We start from the raw sequence: 23,506 nt of genomic DNA on the forward strand, positions 1-23,506 counted from the left end.
GGAAGAGGGAGAGGGAGAGAGGGAGAGGGGAGAGAGGGAGAGAGAGAGGGAGAGAGAGGGAGAGGGAAAAAAGCACACAGTGGGCTTCAATTCATGGAGATTTACCTGCTTGTCTTCCTAGTGCTAGAGATCAAGTGTTCCCCATCACACCTGGCTTGATGCTGTTTTTGAAATAAGGACTTGCTATGTCAGCCTGGCTGCCCCATTACTCGATATGTAGTCTAGATGGGATTATAGGTGCGAGACATCAAGTTTTGTCAGTTGTTTTTTTTTTTTTTCTTTTTTGGTTGTTCTTGGGTTTTTTGTTTGTTTGTCTTTTAGATTTATTTCTCTGTGTGTGTGTGTATGTGTGTGTGTGTGTATGTGTGTGTGTGTGTGTATGTGTGTGTGTGTGTGCAAGAGGGTACCCATGAAGGCCAGATCCCCTAGAGTTTGAGTTACAATAAGCCACTGCATGTGGGTTCTGGTATTAGAACTTAGGTTCTCTGAAGGAGCAGTATGTACTCACTCTTTATCACTGAGTCATCTCTCTAGTCCTTGTACCTTTATTTTTTTAAATTAAAAGTTAGATGCAACTCCATGGGTTGTGTAGAGATAGGAGATTGGAGAAGGAAAAACATGTTTATAGGAAGAAACACAAGAATGAATCAAAGCAGAGGGGAGCAGAGAAGTGGACAGAGGGGCGAAGACAAGCAAAGACAACCAAGGGAGCTTCTGTTAGAAGTGTTGCTGGGCGAGTAGGCTGTGTTGCCTATAATACGGGGCCTCCTGCATCTCTTCCAAAATAATCCTGCAGTGAAATACTATGCCTCCAATAGAATCTCACTGGGTTTATCAGCCATAGCCCAGCAATAGATGGACTACACAAGACAAGCTCACTACTATCTGCGTTGACTTTTTTGGCTCATATTGCTTTGTTTGAGCATGTTTTTGATTTACTGGTCTTTTGCTTGAGTGTTGTGGTTTTTGATTTTACGTTTTTATGGGTTGTTTACGTTTGTTTTCTAAAAAGAGAAAGGAAGAAAGGGCATGAACTTGGGTGAGGAGGTAGAAAGGATCTGGCGGGAGTTATGGCAGGAGAGAGACAGTAATAAGAATATGTTGTATGAGATTTTTTCAATAAAAAATAGTGCTTTGCTTTTTTTTAGGTAGAATTACTATGTATATATATATTAATAAATATATATATATAAATATATATAATAATGTTTTAGAACACTGTTTTTTTGTATAAATTCAATAAAATCAAACTATAAGAATTTTATATCCACATATTGTTATTATGGATTAATAAATATGTTATCATTTGGATGTAAAAGGCCCCTATGGGTCATTGTTTTACACTTGGGTCCCCAGCTGGTGGCACTATTTTAGGGGTTTATAAAAGCTCTGGGAGTTGGACTTAAATAGAGGGATTGAATCTCTTAGGGGGCCGGCTCAAAGATTATACCCCAACCTACTTCTCTGTCTGTTTGCTGTGCCTTCCAGCTCTGGTGAGAACACCACTTTGGTCCTGCCTGCCAATGTGGAGTTGCTTGCTGTCAAACCTTCTTCTATTATCATCCTCTGCATCCTCTGAAAAACCCCAAACTCTCCTTTAACTTGCTTCTTGTCAGTTGCTTGGTCAAGGTGACCAGAAAAATAAGTATATCTTTAAAATATAGAGTTGACATCTTTATCCTTGAATCCAAGGGGCCAACCAAATATGGATAAATATTAATATGGATAAATATGGATAATATTGGGCTAAATATGTCTGTCTAGAATACGGGCCAATTTCTTTTCTTTTCTTTTTTTTTCTTTTCTTTGTCATTATTCCCCAAATGACACAGCTTAGCAACCATTTCCATATCATGATACTGTATTAGGTAATAAAAGTTGTCACTAGATTTTTTTTTTCCTGAGCAGGGCTTTACAGACTCTTCCAGCCTGTGCTGTCTGTCCTTGCCTCCAGATCCTTCCCATCTATGCTGCCTGTTCCTGTCTTGGAATCTCCAAAGCATTTGTTTTGTAAAATCCTAAATGGAAACACATTTTGGTGCCACAATTTCAAACAAACCATCCCTTTTGAACTCTGAAGCCTTGAAGCATTAACACAATAGCATATCAACTTCACAACATTTCAGATAAACCATGTTCAAGATATATATATATATATATATATATATATATATATATATATATATATATATATTTAAGGCTGGAAACAGTCTTAACTTTTCCCATATCTTGTCTCCTTTCTCACAGGACCATGGGACTCCAGGAAACCCTGGGTGCTGCAAGCTCTCATCCACTATTCCACACTTTCTCCTTCCCCCAAATTCTGCCATATGCTGGTGACAGGTCTAAATGGCTTATAAGTTCAAAACTGAGGGTCCAGAACAAAATTATTTTGACCACATTTGCCAGCCTGTAAGGCTCAGTTAATAACAGCTAGTAACCAAATACTCTATACACCTAGATGAAAATTGGTGCCCTTGGCTAAGATCATTCCCCTAAGAACTGAGATAGAAATAACAGTAAAGGCGCTCTGCTTCACCTGCTTGCCTTGTGGGACTGAGCAACTGCTAGATCCTTGGACTTCCATTCACAGCTGCTGCCAACCATTGTTGGGAGTTGGACTACAGACTACAGAGAATGCTTTGTTGAGACTGTGGTTAACTACCTCCTGGACACGCGGAGCACAGAGGACTTGCGGCTCCTGCTGACAGAAGAGGAAACCTGGAAACAGTTTGTGGCAGGAGTAGATTTGTCCAGAGAAGAGGAAGCTGCCTTGCGAAAAGCTCTTGCTGAGATCTCTGCAGATCCTGATGGAGAAGATGAAGATGAACTCCAAAATGGCCTGCAGGACAAGAACAAGAGGAAAGAGGACGATGCCTTGAGTGAAGCCCTGGGTCAGACAGTAGCTGATACTGATACAGAAGGTGAAGTAGAGATCCAAAATGACCTGTGGCACAAGGAGAGGTTCTTGGATGCTTATCCTCAGGTGAAACTGGAGCTTGAGGAGTGCATCAGCAAGCTCCACGCCCTGGCAGACAAGGTTGACAAGGTGCACAGGGACTGCACCATCTCACAGGTGGTGGCCAGCTCCAGCAGTGCTGTGTCCGGAGTCCTGACAATCCTTGGTCTGGCTCTGGCACCTGTGACAGCAGGAGTCAGTCTGGCACTGTCAGCCACTGGCATGGGGCTGGGGGCAGCAGTGGCTTTGACAAGTGTTTCTGCAAGCATTGTGGAAAAGGTGAGTTCGGTGTCTGCTGAAGCTAAAGCCAGCAAGCTGGTGCCAACCAACAAAGACACAATGAAGGACATGAAAGACGTTTTGGATCAGAGTGGCCCCAGACTTGTTTCCTTATGCAAGACTTCCTTCAAGAACCTGAAAAAGATAAAGAATAACATTCATGCCATCAAACTGACCAAAACCAACCCTAGCCTAGTAACTAACACCAAGTGTCTCATGACCACAGGGAAGACATCAACCAAAATCACTAAACAGGTGAAGGAAGTCTTTGGAGGTAACGCTCTGGCAGTGACCAAAGGAGCCCGGATCATGGGTGCAGCCACTGCAGGTTTCTTCCTCCTGCTGGATCTGGTCAGCTTTGTAGAAGACTCGAAGCATTTGCATGACAGAGCAAAGACTGAGTCTGCTGCAGAGCTGTGGCAGCTGGCTCAGGACCTGGAGCAGAAGTTGCAGGAGCCCATCCGGGTCCATGACAGCCTGGTTCAGTGACCATTTCCCCTTCAGGGTAGCACAGAGGACTGGGGGAGGGAGGGAGTATGCTGGACAGAGGCACAAACACATGGGAACCCCTGATTGTATCCCGTTTAGGCTCCATACTGCCTTGCAGTTCAGCCAAGTGCACAGTCGCAGTGACTGTTCACACCTCCCTTCAGCCTGCTGCCCTTCTTTTTCTCTATGACTTGTTTAGAGCTATGCAAGGAAAAAAAGTAGATGCTTTTTTAAGAACTCTGAAAACTTTGCAGATGGATTCACAGAGTTGATCTTCTCCATCACTGGGCGGAGTGTGGTGACGGCCTTGTTCCATCGCTGTCCATGAGACGGTGAAGGAAAGAATAAATACAAAACCAAGGGAAGTGGCTGCACCCATCACCCACCCAGAGGGTACTGAGGCTAACAGCGATGCCATTCCCAAGGAAGACCTCAAGTGGGATAACAGTTGTGAGATCCTCAGGAAATAGATCCACACATGGATTACCTGGTCAGCTCAGAGCAGGATGCTGTGTGTAGACAGAGCATGTGAGCAGATTCTAGGTCTCCTGCTCACAGAGCCATGAACCCCAGCACGGAAGCCTGTAGAGGCCCATGCTAGACAAACATCAAATGGTGTTAGAACTCATGGAATTCAGTCGACCAATTAGCACAGCCACCACTTGTGTGCCTTGGAGAAGCAGAGCCCTGAGGACTACTCGTCCTGAGGACTTCCTGTGGTTATGAAGCATTGCTCTGCTTGCTGTTTTCGAAGTCTTCACGTCCCTCCTAATCTGTGTCTTGTGTGAAGATTCTAAGGGGGCTTCCAGCCCCTCACTGTGCAGTATCATGTGCACTCACAATAATCTTTTTCTTACATTGCTACTGGAGCAGATTTATGATTTAATCACTACCCTCAGAACTTAGAAATGTAGATTGTCAGCAACCACCACCACCCTTAGAGAGAGTGTGGAGATGGAGACATTAAGCTAATATGTTTGTGCTAGGGATCTGGAGAGATGGCTCAGGGGTTCAGAGCACCGACTGCTCTTCCAGAGGTCCTGAGTGCAATTGCCAGCAATCACACGGTGGCTCGCAACCATCTGTAATGGGATCCGATGCCGTCTTCTGGTGTGTCTGAAGAGAGTGACAGTGTACACACATACAAAGAATAAATAAATATTTTTAAAAAATGTTTTTGCTAGTGGCTCTGATGTAGAAAATCCTAGAAAACAATTTGAAGTTCAGAAAGGCACCCTCTTAATAGTTAAGTAGGATTTTTTTAAGGTCAGGGAACAAGAGCAATAAAAGGCTGACTGGTACCAGTTGAAGTGCCACTCTTGCTAAAACTAGGCTTGTGATCAAAGTGATGATTGACTTCTTTTTTTTTTTTTAGATTTATTCATTTATTATATCTATGTACACTGTGGCTGTCTTCAGACACACCAGAAGAAGGTGCTACTGATGGTGGTAAACCACCGTGTGGTTGCTGGGATTTGAGATCGAGACCTTTGGAGGAGCAGTTGGTGCTCTTAACCGCTGAGCCATCTCTCCAGCCCTGATGATTGACTTCTTATACTCATTTTTGCCCTCAGCTTCCTGATATAATTTAATAAAAAAATGATAATGAGTAGATTATTAATGCATGCTGGAAATTTAAAATAGAAATGACTGATTTTCTTAATAGAAATTAAGATCTTAATTATAAATTAATATCATAGAATTTAGATCTGTGATTCTGTTGAGATTTTTATAAGATTGCCTTTCAAGGTAAATAACAAAATAATTTTTTCTTTCTAACTGCAAGTTGCAGCCTTCCAGGAAAAAAAAAACAAACTGCCTGAGAAAATAATCTTGCTGGCTTACACTTTGTTAACCTATAACAAGTTGCTTAGTTACAAATGCTGGGGATTCTTGAGAGTACTCTGCTCTTTCTTCACCTGTGATAGGTAAAATGCTTTGCATGAACAAGGCATTTGGGAACATACTGCTTTTCTATAATCATTTACTAGACGATTAATAGAATATAGTGGCATTGTAATTTTTATGCTGCTTGAAAGATTTTTGCTTGGATATATAAGATGTAGAAGAAAAATAAAGTTGTTGGAGCTTGTCTTGTTCCACCCACCAAAAAAAAAAAAAAAGAAATAACAATAAAGATGCAAAAGTATCAGTTATGAGATATTTGCTCCTCCTGAATGGGGGTATTTAAAACAGCTGCACAGTACTAACCCCATTGCTTTGCAAAGATAATGGAAGATATCCCAGTTTCAGAAAGTTATCTCTTATGATTCCTGTCTGATTTATTCAGATGAAGATGAGCATCTTCATTTATGTTTTAAGATCATACAAAATAAACTAAGCTTGATGAAAGACCAAAATAAACAAAATAATTGCCAAATAGCCTGATAATTACATGAGAAAACTAGAGAGTCTAATTTCTCTTCCAGCATAGACTAAACATTCCATAAGCACATACATAATTTATAGTTACATTATAGTGGTCTAAATTTTAAGAAATATACATGCAATGGTTAGGGGCAAAAGGTGCAAATCTCAAGAAGGTAGAAAAGAAAAACATGATTTATTCTGTTTTCCTGACCCTGCTAGCTGCCAGGTGTTCGCCCTTTGATCCAGCCCACTGGCAGTGATTTTCTGAAGTGGTTTCCGACAGTGCCTGACATCATTTATAGTGCTCTTGAACAATCTTGTAATGTGCTAAACTATACCAAATTAAGTGAGTTAGTGGCCAAAAAAAAAATAAGAGTCCAGTAGGCCCAGGGGTGTCATGAGGGTTTTGCTACTTGCTGCCTGTTGTATTTACGGCTCAGTGGGAAGAAATGAAATGTTTAGATTCTCTAAGACCTAGAGTGGTAGATTTGGTAGAGAGCCACAGCAAAGCTGGGATGAGAAGGGCTGGATTCCACAGTCTTGGGCACATGGACATTTCCACATTGCTCATGTAAAGTAACTCATAAACCTCTTTTAAAAAGCCATCCAATAATGTATTCATTCATTCCATCACTCACCAAATATCCACTCTCCCTATAACAGGTGGCTAAATGTGTCACATGGGAAATAAAGATGAGAGATAATCCTAACCTTGTGTTGGAAGAGATTATTATGGCCAATAGCAGAGATGATATGTTGAAATGTATGTGCTCAAAGGCAGAATAATGTGTTGACTAGAAAATGATGCTGTATTAAGTTCAGAGGAAGGAGCAATTCCTTCCAGCTGGGGTGATCAAGAATATATTCATTTGCTCAGTTATCCATCCATTTGTTTAACACACACAAATAGTCAGGGATTTGGTCAGTCTCTAGTATTTGAAAGGAGATAGGTAAAATATACTCATCCAATCAGCATATAGTGAGAATCCACTGTACACAAGATATTATCTGGACTCTAGGTTGTTGATGATAAAGTTGAGCCTTTCTCATGGAATTTATATTTTATTAGGATAGAGCATCCATAAGTAAAGATAGACTGATGTCTTTTCAGATAATTAGTACTCTAGAGTGAAAAGACATAAGTTTAATACAGTAGGAATGAATACATACAGGATTGATTTAGGTTATATGACTAAGGTTCTGAGAAGAGAAATATAAAACAGGTGATGTTAGCAACAAAGATCTTGCCTGAGATGGTAGAGTGTGATGATGTTGAAGACTAGATAGGCCACCTAAATGACCAAGTTTGGGTCATTGATGGAGGATGGTGGGGTATAAAGTTGGCCAAGAGCAGTGAACAGGGTGCTCAGGGCCATTTGTCCATTGCAGAGCTAAGACTTGGAAATCTCCAGGAGATTTTTGTCTGGAATGGATTTAGGACTCATCTTCAGTAGCTCATGAATAGAAGAAATTGGGAAGTTGGTCACTTAAAGAAGGGCAACTCCCATGGTAATGGTGGGTTCAATAAGTAGTGATCAGGTTTGGGGTAATCAAAGGATAAGACCTGAAATGAGACAAACAGGAACCAAAGATGATCCCTATGGTTTCCAGTCTGAAGATCTGGGTGGATTTGAGCACCCTGACCTATAGCAGGAAGAAGTAGTTGGGGAAAGAATGTTAGGAAATCTGATTTGTTAGGAAATCTGATTTGATAATTGTGTGATATCCCTAAAATTGTCATAATGAGTTACTTAAGGTTGGTAGATATTTACATCAGTTTTAGAGGCTAGAGCCCAAAATTATGCTAATATGGGCATACACCCTGTGTCTCGGGAGAAAGTAACCATCCATTCTTCCTCCATATTCTAGTGAGCTGTAAACATCCCCTGTTTTGGAGTTGCATTGCTTTGACCCCTGACCTCACTTTACTTTCTCCTCTGTGCCTGTCTTTGTTTCTGTTTCTTATAGGGGCACTTGCCATTGGAGAGACACCTGCATAAACTTAGGTTATTACACTTAGAGATCCTTCATTTAATGACTTCTGCCAATACCCTTAATTCCCTCCCCGAAAATGTGGTGTTCACAGATTCTGAATGTTGGAACTATACTCAATTTGGGGGCCCACATTCAGTCTACCACGTGTATGTTAACTGAAGCAGTCTCACAGAGAAAGAACAGGCTAAGAAAGAGCTGTCTGAGAGGCAGGAAGGAACTGGAGCATGATTGTGTCCAGTAAGGTAAGAGAACACAGTACCTCAAGGCAGAATCTGTGATGGCTACAAATCTATCAGGGTAGGAGTGGGTAGAGCAAAGTGGTGACCCTAGTAAGTATTGTATCACCACAGTGGTAGGACCTACAGGTTGAGGGATACAGATTACAGCTACAGAATGATTAAAAAAAAAAAAAAAAAGAGTAACTACAAGAAAAGACCTCAATGAAGAAGGTACACTGTGCAGTGAGAGGATTGGAAGTGAGGCAGCTGAGGCTTGGCTGTGGAGGGAACTCAGCCTGAGAGCTAGGAGAGTTGTGGATAGCTTGTTGGGAGTGGTGGGGGCAGGTGGGGGAAGGGAAGATAGAACAAAAAGCCACCAATAGGATTTCCAAAGGCCAGAGATATAAATATAAGTCCAAGCATAATGCAGCTAGTAGGGATATGGATCTGGGACTTATCGGCCAATAGAAAGGGTACTATAAGACAGGAGCAGTTGAAAAGGATGAGCAGCAGAGAAAAGGAAGGTTCTAGAATAATATGGAGAATGGGTAGGACTGAATGGGGTAAGAAGAGAGAGCCTTCCTAGGTGAGCAACAGTGAGGCCATCTGTGAGCTTGACCAGAGGAACTTGTAGGTGTAGGATGAAGTTACACAGCAAGAAGGTGACACAGAGATGACAGAGTGTGTGAAGGCAGGAGATTTCAAAGGAAAAGGGAGATGAAAAGGTAACATGCACTTGCAAAGACACCTGGGACTGTTGGAGGGCGCAGGCCAAGAGAGCCACTTCCTGTGGCCCTGTATCTATTGCTTTCTATTTGTAGCCTGGAAAAGCATCCTGCACCAAGCTCCTAGGTGAATTCAGAAGAGGAACAACTCAACAGAAAAAGAGACTAAATGCCTAGGAGGACAAGAGAATGCTGAAGGGCCAAAGACCTAGAGGAATTGGAAGAGGGCAAGATAACCCTAGTCAGGAAGACATCCTCTTTTGTAACTCAAGAGAGCCCAGGGCAATTGCCAGGGGAACCTCAGGTCCCCTGGCAGTAGCTGAACAGTTGCTGCCTTTATGTTCATTTTCATAACCACATGGAGCATGCACGAGTCTAGGCAGATGAATCATTCCACTAGATCAGGTCTTGTCAAGGTCACCATGACCTTCAGCATTACTAATGGTCAACTCTCAGCCTTCCTCTTACTCATGTACAGCGTTGGACACTGTTGACCAGTCCTTCAAAATAGTCTTTTCTAACTGCGTTAGTATCCACATACACTTAATACAGCTAGAAATTATATACTATAAAATTATATATAATAAATAATATATGTATACACACACATATATTATAATGCTCGTCCAAATAATCTGAGCCCCATTTCTTATTTCAGCCACTGCTATGGAAAAACATTCAAATGAAAGCTTGCCAACTTTGGGCTTTGTACAAGTTGACCATGACTTGTTTCTCTTGCTTCTTACCCCGGGCCATGATGAAACTAGATGGTAGCAGAAACCAGGTCACAGCAACTCAAACAAAATCCAGGGCTGCAGGGGAGTTCATATCTCTTGGAGCAACCTTTTGTTATCCCAGATGGATCCAATGGCTACGTGCTTATTCCAATCTGGAGGCTTGGTCCACACAGCATGAACTTTCTTTCCTCTCTGCTCACAGTCCAGCAAATTGACTCACCCCCATGACTTCTTCCTATTCCTGCTTTACTCTCTTTATTCCTTTCTGGAGCCCATTCTAAAATAAACTGCTCCATACATGGGCCTCTATTTCAACCTTTCTTTAAGAAAAGACCAGGCACAGCTTTGGGGGCAGAGCTCTAAGTGTGACTGTACACACAGCTTCAACAGGCCCCTATGAAGCTATGTTAATTCACTGTGGGTCTGACTTCCAGCAGTGCCTGTGGTTGCAGGTGTGCTGGAATCCTTTAGACGTTCGGATGTCAGTTGGTGACTTGAGATTATGTTGTTGCCCCATTCCATAACCTATATTATTATTTCCACCCCTATGAGGTTCAAGGACTGAAGATATCTTGTTTGTGCCTACATACCAGAGATTAGCACCACCCCACTTATCACTAGAAATAAACTATGGTTGAGAAATGATCCAGCTTCAAAATCCTACCCTGGGGTCTGCTTCCTGGAGTCATTGAGGATATCAAGAGTCTTAATTTTAACTCCTCAAAAGAAGAGCCCCAAAGGAAGGTCCATACACAGGTAGTTTGGTTTTGAATGTAGTTCTCCAAGGGGAGGAGCAAGACACAAGGACAGCAGACAAGGAAGGGAAACCAGGATGGCTGGCTCGACTCAGGAAGATCTTCATATTTGCTAGATATTATTAAGTACATTTATCAACTTGTACTCAGGGAGTAATGGGAAGTGTTTAATCAGGTGGTGTTACCAGCTTGGAAGAAATGAGGTAGAGAGGATGGCTAGCATAAGCTCTAAGCTGGAATAGCTGTCAGAATGCCATGACTTTATAAGAACCTATGGAAGTGACCAACTAGCAGACCTTGTGATAGCAGCAGTAACTGGAGAAGGTGAGCTGGCAGATAGAAGATACATTCTGCTGGTGGGAAACAGGTTCCTTACTCAGTGCCCAGATCCATGTCAGCTAAAAACCAGAACCTAATGCTGGAAGAAAGGCTGGATCCTCTAGGGTATGTTTCTCAACTCAGGACATTTTTACTACCAAAGAATGTGTTTCAATGCTGGGAGACGCTTTTGGTTGTTGTGGTTAGAAAAGGCAGGGTCCAGATGTTTTTGGCACCCAGAAGGAGACCTTTATTACAATGATAACAAACCTTCAGAATAAACATGGACCTATCTGCAAATGTCAACAGTTCTGTTGCTGGGAAATTCTATTTTAAAAGACCCCTGTGACACCACTGCAGTCTGTATGGTATGTCCCTATTTCCTTTCTCAAAAGGGCTTGCAGTTAGGACACCTGAGCATGGGAGAGTGTGCCTTCTCTGCCCTGACTCCCTATTCAATTCAGTCAGCAAATTAACCTCTAGGGGCAGACTTACCATATCTCCTTTCCCACTTGCCTTCTCTTGGGACAGAAAGTACAGACACTTGTGGGTAGGCTTGACAAATGATTAGGCTCCAACTGAAGAATCAGAGTGGAAGTTTTAAGGGGCTTTACCAGCCTAGGAAATGTATTGCATTTTAAGTGCTCATTGGCTTCCCTAGTTATTAATAATAAATTAATTTTAATTAATTACATGTATTAGTAATAATTATTAACATATCATAATTATAAATATAATTTAATAAATTGTAAATTAAATATATTTATTATTAATAATACATAAATTATTATCATTATTTAAAGTCTCATGTAGCCCATGCTGGCTTCAAACTCACAGCCAAGAATAACCTTGAACTTTTGACCCTCCTGACTGCTGGTACTTGTAACTTTAATTTTTCAAATCCTATTTTTAATGATGGTTCTTAAATGCTTTAGCCTCTCTTGTAGCCAACTACCCACCAGAGGTGGAAAAAAAGTGGAAAAGAAAGGATGGGGTGGGAAGTGTGGAAAGTGGACCTGTTTAGAAAGGTTCTTTGGAGCAACTCCTGTCTGTGTTGTCTGGAAATCAGCAGTTCAGTTCACAGGTTAGCAGGCAGCGGCAGCACAATCCACTTACAAATACTTTATGGATACACCAGCAGTCAGTTCAGTAGAGTCAGTCAGCCTTGGCTCAAATCAGCAGGAGGAACCAACAAGAACATCAGCAGAAATTCTCAGCTGTGCCTCTCTCAGGGAAGCAAAGATCAGTGAAGATGAGAGACCCACAAGTGTTGCATACCTAGCTGTACCAGCAAGCCAATCTCTGTCTTCATCACTCCCTGGAGTCCTATTTCTACCCTCCAAACATCATGTCTTTCACGTGCCTTGCCTCAGCAAGGCTCTTACCTCAGCATGGGTCTTGCCTAAACATGTGCATCCAATCCTTGGAAGTGGAAAGAAACTGCAGTATACCATCAGAAGTTTTTTGGTGTGTTTTTCTCTATGCAATCCTGACAAATGCAGCTCATCTCTGCAATGTAAGGAGAATCAATACATGCATGTTGTTAGCAAAGAATCCTTCATCACATGTCCTTTCAAGTATTTGCTTTAGCAGAACATCCTCTCTCCTGTGTCTGCTTCATCAAAATGTTCCTTCACCAGTCTGCCTTAGCCTTTCCCACCTGTGTCCACTTTAATAAAATGTTCCTTCACATTTGCCCCAGCAAAACACCATCCAACACAACTGACTTTCCAAAGAACCCTTAAGTTTCCACTTCAGGTATTACAGGTATACCTAGTTCTATGAGATGCTAGTTCAAACCCAGGGTTTCATGAATGCTAGGCAACCACTTTACCTACTTACTAGAACACCAGGCTCTCTCTGCTTGTTTGTTTGTTTGTTGTTTGTTGTTTTTGTTTTTTGAGACAAGGTTTCTCTGTATACTCCTGGCTGTCCTGGAACTCATTTTGTAGACCAGGCTGGCCTCGAACTCAGAAATCTGCCTGCCTCTGCCTCCCAAGTGCTGGGATTAAATGCATCAGCCACCACTGCCCCGCATCTCTCTCTGCTTTCTTGAAGGCTCCACAGAGTTTTCTTGTTAGGATAATGCACTGAATCTGTGGGTCATTCATTCATTGATTCATTATAGACTACTGGTTGGACCAAGTTAAACACTCTGAGTTTCTCTTCCTTCTAACTCTGAATCTGGAAGGTTCCTCCATTGCCCATTTAATTTCTTTCCATCCTATGGCCTTGCCCTTCTGTGTTTTTACTTTGCTTTACAATATCTCACCCACTGTCTATCTCTGTCTGTCTGTTTGTCTCTGTCTCTCTCTCTGTATCTCTCTCTCTCTCTCTCTCTCTCTCTCTCTCTCTCTCTCTCTGTGTGTGTGTGTGTGTGTGTGTGTGTGTGTGTATGTGTGTGTGCATGTGTGTGTGTGCATGCCATGTGTATATGTACAGGCCAGAGGGCCAGAGGACATTTCTGGATGTTGGTTCTCACCTTCCATCTTGTTTGAGATAGAGTCTCTCATTGTTTGCTATTACTGCATAAGGCAGGGTAGATGGCCTAAGAGCTTCTGAGAAGTCTCCTGTCTCTGCCTCCCATCTTGCATGGTAGCAGTAGGATTATAAATGTTTTCTGAGGCATCCATGTGTGTGTTGGAGATCTAAGCACAGGTCCTCTTGTGCAGCAAGCACTCTTCCCACTTAGCCTTCCTTAGCTCCTAGAGTGACTTTGATCATATCAAAGTTATTTTCCATTGTTGCTGGAAAGGACCCAGAAGAGAAAAGTGTCTGGGTTCCTTTTCTTCCTGCAAGAATGACCTCACCAGGTAAGGCCAAGAAGATTCTCACTTATTGTGGCCATCTGATTGATTAGTGTAGGTTAGTGCACTAGAAACCTAATTTTGTTATGCTCCATTCCTATAACTCACAGACTGGAGGCATTTCACTGCAACAAACAAAATGTACGTAGCCTTATTATCCTTCAGTTGGATACATTAAAAGTGTTATTGGTTACTCATTTAATCATGGTTAATTGATTGTATTTGTAGTCATGAAGAAAAGATCTATTTGTTATTGAGTTTTGTAAAGAAGGGAATAAAGATCTCAGTTATAGTTAAATGTTTGCATGTGTGCTTATGTGTATCACATATACAGATATCCATAGGTCTGCATTTACATACATGTGTCTGTGTGTCTATACACCTGGAAGCAAAAAGTTTCATGTGAATTTTAAAGTCAAGACTAGTGGTGACTTTGGGATGGTTCATCTACTCCATTTATTGTACACACTAGAGAAAAAAATGTCAGAGATTTTAAGTATTTGACTGAGGGTTGGGAATTGGCTCAGTAGGTAAAAGTACTTGTTATGCAAGCATGAAGACCTGAGTTTGAATCCCCAGAACCAACATATTAGCCATACATGTAAGTTAGCATCTGTAATCCCAGCATTCCCACAGGAAGAAGGAAAACAGAGACAGGGAAATCCACAGAGGCTCACAAACAGGATAGTCAGATAGGCACAGTGAAAAAAACAACAGGCACCTTGTCTCCAACAAGGTGAGAGCTGAAACCCAAGGTTGTCTTCTGACCTTGATATATATGCTGTGGCTCACATTCTCTCATTTAGACAAAGACGTGTACAAACACACACACATTTAATATATACATCTATCTCCAAATACAAAAACTTACTCAGTTGATATATTATTACCTGCAGAGCTAGATAAATAATCTCAGTGCTGACTACTTGGTATTGAATAACCAATTTGGGGGATCTTCCATGGGTAAGAGACTTCGTCCCACTCCCAGCATTCCTGGTGTCTAGGATTGAGGCACTGTAGCTTCCCCCTTCCATGTTAACATGCTTACTGCTGATATTTAGGTCTTTTTTAAGGCATCTATGTGGGTAAGACCTCATGGGTGTATCCTGCCTGACATTTCTGGAAGACACAACCTCACAGCAAACTTCCTGCTTCTCTGGCTCTGACAATTTTTCTGCTCCTCTTCTGCCATGACCAGTTAGATTTAGGTGCAGAAATTGTGGTTTCAATGTATCAGCTGGGGCTGGATATGACAGGACATCTTATTTTCTGCAGTTTGATTGGTTGTGGTTTTATAGGAAACAGTAGTGGCTTTTTAAAATAGTACCTACTAATATCACTATTTCCTTCATGATGGCCCACTAGATTACTTCTGCTCATCCGTATCATCCAGGCATCTATTTGCCCCCACAGAATAGATTTGCATCCACTCAGGCCATATTAAAGACCTGTTAGTTTAAGGACATGGTCAATGTTGACCATTGTTTAGTGGCTGGGAGAAAACAGAGGAAGAAAAAGGGAGAGAAGCCTTCCTCAGACTGATATAAGCCAAAAGGCAGGGTATGGGATAGAAGAGGCACACAAAGCAAAATCCACCTCTTAGGAACACTCACTTCACTTTCCTTGACCAATCAGAGGTTGGATTTACTTAACAGAGGTAGAGGGAAGGGCCATTCGGATTAAAGGAGCATTCTACTCCTCATAAACGCAATAAACGCAAGTGTTGACTTCAGACAGGATGGGCATCACGACTAGGCTCTCTGATGGTATTAGCTTTGTTCAGCCTAGGTCATCTTTGTTATTCCTGGGAACTATCCAAAACTGTGGCATTCAGGAAGTTCATCAGGTCTTCTTTGTATTCTTATGAAAGAGAGATTATCGTTATTCCCTAAGGCGTACATGTTACATCCTTCTGAAAACAAACCAGAGGATTTGCTGTTGTGTAAAACATAGATATTGGAAAGGGGGAAGGGCTGTCTCTGAATGTTTCTACATTTGTGGTTTTCTATTATTTTAGTCATTCATTCCATTATTTATATGCTGACTAATTCTCTAAGGACAGCTTATCATAAAACTATGTGCTTCTTTAAAAATAAATTAAATTCATATTGTATGAAAAAACAGAACTTACATAATAAAAACCATAGAAATATAAAATATTGATATCTAATTAAGTTTTTGGAACTAGGCACACACACACACACACACACACACACATAATATACCTCAGGACAAAGTTTGTAATGTTTGAGTAAAGATATAATCTACATATTACCAATTCTTTGGAAAACCATTTCTGACTCAGATATATTTTTGTATTTCTTTCCATTTTTCATGTTATGGCTTAAGGAGCTTGAATCTAAAATGTCCTGTTCAGACAGGTGGCCCTGCAATGACCACTGAGATTTAGGTGCCGGAATTGTGGTTTCAATGTATCCGTTAGAACTAGATATGACAGGAGATCTTATTTTATGCATTTTGATTGGTTGTGGTTTTGTAAGAAACAGTAATGACTTTTTTGGAATAGTACCTGTTAATATTACCATTTCTCACATGATGACCAAGTAGACACAGCTTGTAGCAAAATTTTGAAGCCTGCATAGGCTTCAGGAGGAAAGGCCTGTGAGGTAGAGTATGTGATTGGTCATGAGCCTTTGAATGTTGTATTGAGCTCTGTTTTCAACCTGCTCTGTCAGTAGCCCTATGGACAGTTACTCTGCATCACACTCTTATTCTCTGACAGATCCACATTGCTCTGCCTTCCCCAGCATAGTGGACTGATGCCTTTCCTCTATTAGGTTGTGTCTTTTCAGGGGATTTTGTTTGGTTGGTTTGGTTTGTTGTTGTTGTTGCTTGTTTTGTTTTTGTTTGTATGTGGGGTGTTTTGTTTTGTTTTTGTTTTTTATTCACTGCCAGGAGAAAAAAATAACTAATACATATTTCTCCATCCAAAATGCTGACTAATTCATAGAAACCTGCACATTTAAATAAATGCCTTCAAGCTTCCTGATACTGGCTAATGTTACGTGGTTAGTATCAATTATTTCTTTTAACATGTATATGTGTGAGTGTCTGCACAGGTGTGCAGGTACTCACAGAGGCCAGAAGAGGTTGCAGAATCTCCTATATCTGGGATTTTAGGGGGTTGTGAGCTGCCAGACATGGTAGCTAGGAACCCAGCCCCAGTCCTCTGCCAGAGGATTGGTCTCACTTGTGAAGGCTGCCTGCATGTGTACCTTCTGTGAGCACTATGAATTGGATTTCCTTGACATTTTAAAGGATTTTTAAATAATGTTTTCACTATTAGATATTTTGTGATACTACCCAGACCAGGCTTTAAAATTCTTCAAAAAATGATAAACTTATGTGATGTCCTGCACAGGTAATAGTGCTCTGAGGTCCTTGAGATCTCCCTCCCCTGCCCAGAAATCTCAAGCAGAATACATCACCTGGAATCCACTCACACACCCAGGATCAGCCTCTCTTCTGCTGCATGGTCCTTCCTGTCCTGGGCCTTTGGATTCTTAGTTAGCTCAGTCTCCAGTTCTACAGAAGATTGTGCTTGGTTCCTTGGGCTACTGTAGCCAATCCCCAGAAAGGCTAGTTACAGGGGATGAGAATACTACCATTACAGTGATCACCACCACTACTGCCCACTTATCACAACACAGAAGCGGACATAGCATGCCCTGTGCTTTCTCTAGGTGAGATACTCGGATCTTACACACACAAACACATCTCATCTTCACAGCAAGCATGGGAGGCAGATCTTTATCTGACGTTTACAGGTAAAGAAACAGAGGCACAGGGAGTTTCACAAACTTGAAGGGGGAACCAGAACTAGAAACTAAACCCACAGGGTACTGGCTCATATCACTTCCATACAACCTCACAGCCAAACATGAACCTGAGTAACAGACCTTATGTTTGCATTACCCTCACAGCAGCTATCCCCATTTGCAAAACAATTATCGAAGTTGCAAAATGTTGTAGAGCTTTTCTTTCTGTGGCTCTGTCATGGATGAACTGTAAGTGTCTAACTGCTCAGGCTGTGCTTCTCTCCATCTGAGGAAGGCTGGATTCCCAGCCCTGAGATGTTAATAAAGGTTTTTCCACCTTGTCTTGCTGATTTTCGTTTCATTCCAGAACCTCAAGTCATGTTGTAGAAATCTCCTATGATAATTCAGTATGAAGAGTAAGTCTATTCACCCAGGAAAACAGAATGCTATTCAGTTCCTTCAAAGAAATTTGGGACAGATGTGTTTTTCCTTCTTCTTCAACAAACCCAGAAGACAAAATATTTTTTTTTCTTGTGAAATGCGTTTTCACGTTCATCTCAGTATGTGGGACTGTCAAAGCCTGTAAGTTTGGCAGTGTTCTAATGTGGCCATTCTGTTCTCCGTTAGAAACTTATTAAATCTATATTTTTATGAAAAACAGAATGTGGTAGAACGTCCTTTTTCATCTTTGACATTTACTTGTTGGCTAGTGTTCTCAAGTCACTCAGGATTTCAAACCAGAATGACAGAACCTCCAGGACTTCAGAGTTTCCAGGGCCTGTTTGGAAAAGTGGGAGGCACAGAGAGAGTTGTTGCCTGCCACTTCTGAACCATGTTTTGGGAATAAAGGAGTCTGTCAGAGCCATCAAGTGACTCTTGAAGGTTGGTGTGAGCTTCTCAGGTGACAATGGATGACCTGTCTTTCCCTGGCTCTTTGAGGTGTCTCCTATCATAATGCCACTGAAGTGGACTGTGCAAACTCACTGGGGTTAGCACTGCTGTGCAATTCAAAATCCTGCTGTGGCCTTGCTTAGAAGCAGGTGGGCTAATTCCACAGTGTTTGTGGAGCTAGGATGCTAAGAATTTCCAGAACCATATTCTGGAACTTAACAAAATTCCTTCTGACACCTATACCACCAAAACCACATGGCTCTGCAGCAGTGTTCTAACTAGCCTCTGATGACCTAGCCTGCTGTTCTGCTTCAGTTGATCAATTACCTCTGAGTTACCACACTGCTTGGCTGGGCTTATTGATAAGGTTTTCTTTTTATTCCCCACTGTCATCATTGATCCTGTTTTGTAAAATTTCATTTTCTAGGAAACTTTCTGAGTCAGAGAAAATAGCTAACAAAATAATTTCCAATTTGAGTCAATAAACTTACTTCTTGTTAGTTATTTTGTCTGTCTGTCTGTTTGTTTGTTTAAGGTGTGTGTGTTTAGACGGGACATGTGTGCAAGTATCCTTAGTGGCCAGAAGAGAGTGTCAGATCCTCCAGAACTGAAGTTACAGGTATTTGTGTACCACTTATGTGGGCACTGAGAACCAAACTTGGGTCCTCCATAGAAGCAGCAAATACTTTTAACCACTGAACCACCTCTCCAGCCTTCAAAGTCCACATTTAAATATTATTATTGGGGAATTGTAATTATTTCTCTGAGATGCACCAAGAAAATCAGAGACTGTCAGGTGTGATTTAGTATGTGTTAGATATCCTCACAGGAAGTTCAGCCTTAGATAGCACCTGCCTTGCAGTCCACCTTTTACGCCTGCAAAGCTGGTGGGGGACCAGCTAAAGAGGCACACAGGAGAGAAGAGAAATAACCCTGCATAGCTATGTATGAACATTCATAGGATGGAATGCTCTAAGCACCTTGCTGTACTTTCTATACTTTAATAAGCTGAATTTATTTTTATGCCCCACTATTTTCCTGTTGGGTACAGGAGAAAAATAACTATTCTACAGTGTTCACAAAAGAGTGGGCAGCAGCTACAGTCACATAGAATGCTCTTACAGAAGAATTTCTAGGGCCCATAACTTGGATGAAAAACTCCTTTCTCTCTTTTTCCTTCTCTCTCTTTGCTCTACTCATGATGAGAATAGTTTGTTTGACTCACACCAAACCAAACCGAGCGTTTCTGTGGGCACAAAGAGGAATGTGAAGCAAAGAAAGATTTTTTTTTCTTCCTAGGAGAAAAAAAAATCTGCATGGAAAACAAAATTGCCTCAAATTTCACAACATCCTTACCATTAAACACTGAAGGCAGATTTGGGTCAGCCCAATTTCCTTTGCAGATATTTGACTTTAAAAATCACATATTCAACTTTTAAAAACGGATTTGTGTGAAATGATATATAAAACGTCTCGTGGTATGTAAGTCATGATGAGTTTCGGCATACGCTTAACCTCCGTCTCTTCATCTTTAAAAGATGCAAATTGACTCCCGGGCAATAGTGGAGACGTCTCGTGCAGCTCGTCCCACTTCCTCCAAATCAACCTCAAGACATTCACATCAGGAACTCAGAGTGGTGCTGGAATAATTGAGTTCCTTCACAGGGCTGGTTGCCCCCTGTCCAGGAAATTAAAAGTCATTGGGGAACTTTTTTTTTCAAAGAACCATCAGATAAGTGCATAGTTCCTGGTTTCCCAGTCCAAGCCTATTAGTACATCTTCAGACCTCAAATGGCTGATCCTGTTAAGTGTGTGGCTAATTTCAAGGGAGAAAGCAAAGCCTTGTCTAATTGGCCCAAGTATCACACAGTTTCTGTGGCTCTAAGATGTCAGATGGTGTGACTGTACTCATTCAAAGAATGCTGTGTATTTGCTTTTCTCTTTGGGAATGAAACATTCCAAACACATTCTCGGTGTGATTTAGTTTGAGCTGCAATAATCGTCTGCGTGCATGTGAGAAGCAGATATTGTGGCAGCACAGATGGGGGAGAATCCACAAAGTGACAAGATGTGGCAAGCACTATCTTGCCATTCCTACACGTTAATCCTAGCTACCTTCTTGTGAGGACACCATAAAGACTGACATTGTGAAAAACTAGATTCCCAAGAGTAGAATGAACCTGCGGATGTTCTCTCTCATGAAATGAGAAAGATGGATTCTGCTGTTTGGGTCTGGAATGTCCCCCATATATCTATTTGTTAAAGGCTGATCCTACTATGTGAATATATTAGCTGCTTTTCTCCTTGCTGTGACAATGCACCTGACAAGCAGAAACTTGAGGGGGGAGGGGTTATTGTGGTTCCTGTTTGTTGTGGCCAAGAAGTCATGCCAATGGACTTTGAGCTAGCTAGAAACACTCCACAGTCAGGAAGTAGGGAGAGATTCATGCTGGTGCTCGGCTCACTTTCTCCTCTTTATGTAGCTGGAGTCTCCAGCCCACGGAATGGTGCTACCCACATTTAGAGTAGGCTTCCTTACATAGTAACCCACCCTAATCTCTCACAGATATGACCCGGAATTTGTTTTCATGGTTATTGTAAATACTGTCAAATTGGCAATCAATATAAATCATCACAATGGTGCTGTGGGGAAGCAATGGGAGCTATAGGAGGTAGCCTCTATAGGAAGAAAATTTCAGGTCACTGGAGGCATGCCTTCAAGGAGATGATAGGACCCCAGGCTCTTCTTTCCTGCTTCCTGAATATGTAAAAGAGAGTAGGTTTGCTCTGCTCTGCTACATGCATTTGCATGGTATATAGCCACAGGACCATAGCAATGGGACCAACCAACCATGGGCTGAAACTTTACTGAACAAAATGGGAGCCTTACATGTTTGTTGCAGTAGTAAAAGGCTGAATACCACTACAGGAATCACAATGATGATTTCTATTTTACCAGTAGAGGAAAAAGCAAAATGGCCCTTAGCAAACCAATGGGAAGTGCTCCCTCCAGTATCCCTGAGCAGAGTGCTCTCTCCAGTATCCCTAAGCAGAGTGCTCCCTCCAGTATCCCTAAGCAGAGTGCTCCCTCCAGTACCCCTGAGCAGAGTGCTCCCTCCAGTACCCCTGAGCAGAGTTCCCCTCTAGTATCCCTTGGAAGATTGCTAAATCCAGTATCTCTTGATAGAGTGCTCCCTCCAGTATAACTGGGCAGAGTGCTAAATCCAGTATCTCTTGATAGAGTGCTCCCTCCAGTATAACTGGGCAGAGAACCAGAAGCTAGCACCATGATCTCCACTCCAACTCCGAGCTGTTTCCAACCTTGAGCCATGAAATTCTTCTATAAACTTAAAGTGCCTTACAGATGGGAGGCATCACATGATCAGAGCCTTTTGAAATTTCTCCTGACATATTAAGGCCAAAGCAAGGGAAAAAAATGGGAGAAAGATTGGAAAGCAAAACCACTGGGCTTTCACTTAGAGCAGCTCAAAAGAATCCAAACAGACACAGTAGCAATGTGCAGATACTTTGAGCAAATAAATCAGTCATGGAACACAGGCTACTCCTTAGGCCAGGAGTAATGAACAGACAGGCAGAAGATGAAGTTCAGAGGAAGGAAAGATGGTCAAGGGATTAAAATGCAAGCAAGATGGGAGTCGGGCATGGCTCAGGGAAGCATACTGGTGCTGAGGCTCTGGGCAGATAGGCTTTCATCCCTGGGCTCTTTTGGAAGTGATTTCAAGTCTTCAAGTGCTAGAGTCTCCACAGTGGAAGGAGACATGTACTGTGATGTCCCTACATAGTCTTTGTCTCTCTAGGGACAATCCTGGCACTTCTTCCTCTGAGGGTCTTCTCTGGTTTACAAAACCCACTCTGCTAAGCACAGGTAACCTGAAACTTAAATGACTAGATGCCGTCAGGAGCAGATACACACACTTTCCCTCCTGTCCACCTGGGCCTGTCACTTGACATTACCCTATTGGCTTGCAGAGTTCCTCATGGTTTTGAGGTTCAGGTTCACTGGTTATTTGCTTAACAGTTCATTTTTTTAGTTAAATCACTACTGTGTCTCTTTTCCCCATTTATTTATCTCCCAAATAAACTACTTACATTTCTTTGTTTTTTTGTTTTGTTTTGTTTTGTTTTGTTTTTGAACTGCATGAGAAACACTTGCTGAGGAAGATAGACAGTTGAGAACTTTATTGTAAATTGTAGGCTTAGAGTCTGCTGGTTGACGGCAGACTGCACCCAAGAAACAGTGGCAACAGAAGACAGTGTGGCCATTGCCCAGGGTCAGAAACCACAAGGAAGGCAAACTGCAGAGACAAAGAGATGTGTCATCCTCTAACAAGAAGAACTGAAGCTCTGAGGTTTGTTTTGTTTTGCTGAAGCAGGGTCTCAGATAGCCCACTTAGCTTTCAACTCATTACATAACCAAAGCTAACCTGGAACTCCTGATCCTCCTGCCTCTAGCTCCCAAGCACTGACCTTTCAGGTGTGTACTACCACAGGGCAGGGCACTCAGGGATTCTTCAAACCCACTGTTACAGAAAATCTTCAATTGGAGGGGACAAGGCAATGTCACAGGCCATCATGACTGACACCAGGGCATTGAATAGTGACAAACCGTCTACATACTGAGGCTCTTAGACAGTATGTTCCCTTCCCTCTCCAGCAGAAGAGGAGTCAAGGGTCAGCACTATCTTGCCCAGGATAATCGCACCATCACTAGAAGTCTTCGGACACAGTCTCTGCTACAGATACTCTCCTACCGCACCATCCTGCTTTGGAAAGCGATTAAATAAACCTTGGTATTCTTAAGCTTAGCAGTCAGTCTGAAGAAAATCTACACTTCTAGACACAGACAGATTAGAACAGAGTCTCAATTTCCCCTGAGAGCTGACACCCATGGAGAGGACAGATTATATGGTTGAAAGACCATTGCTTTTTAGGAAGAGCCCCACAGTGATGCTGAGGGATTTAATTGCTGCCCATTAAAAGCACAAATGCTTATTGAATGCTCTAGATGAATTTCCTGAAATTTCCTGATGGTTAAAACAGGATACAAAGAATTTTCAGACACCAAAGAGCCCAACCGCTTTGGTCTATATTTATGCTCTTTTGTTATTTACATTATATATAACATAGAATCTTGTGAAGTAATAATAATAAATGTTATATTTT

The 23,506-nt window shown here is 41.7% G+C and overlaps 1 pseudogene; it reads left to right on the plus strand.

Annotated features, from left to right (window-relative positions):
- Nucleotides 1-3,727, plus strand: part of LOC116101478 — a 41,882-nt pseudogene extending 38,155 nt beyond the window's left edge.
- Nucleotides 3,728-23,506: the final 19,779 nt, after the last annotated feature.

Source organism: Mastomys coucha, unplaced genomic scaffold (genome assembly GCF_008632895.1).
Source record: "Mastomys coucha isolate ucsf_1 unplaced genomic scaffold, UCSF_Mcou_1 pScaffold21, whole genome shotgun sequence".
NCBI lineage: Eukaryota > Metazoa > Chordata > Mammalia > Rodentia > Muridae > Mastomys > Mastomys coucha.